Genomic DNA, 223 nt, shown 5'->3' on the forward strand with positions numbered 1-223 from the left:
TAAGGGTTAACAAGTCTTCATAAGATTTGGATTTGATAGAAATATACCTATTTGCGAGGGTTTTATTACCTCCTCAATCCTCATGTGGAATTCTATATAGATAGATGAACTGCTAAAAATCTTAGCATTTCTTTGGCTAAACTAAGGATTCCTTCCTTCACTGTTGGTGATTGTAGATAAACAAAAATAGAAAGATAAACAAAATGTGCATGTGGTGTGTATG

This window comes from Penaeus monodon, chromosome 24 (assembly GCF_015228065.2).
Source record: "Penaeus monodon isolate SGIC_2016 chromosome 24, NSTDA_Pmon_1, whole genome shotgun sequence".
Taxonomy (NCBI): domain Eukaryota; kingdom Metazoa; phylum Arthropoda; class Malacostraca; order Decapoda; family Penaeidae; genus Penaeus; species Penaeus monodon.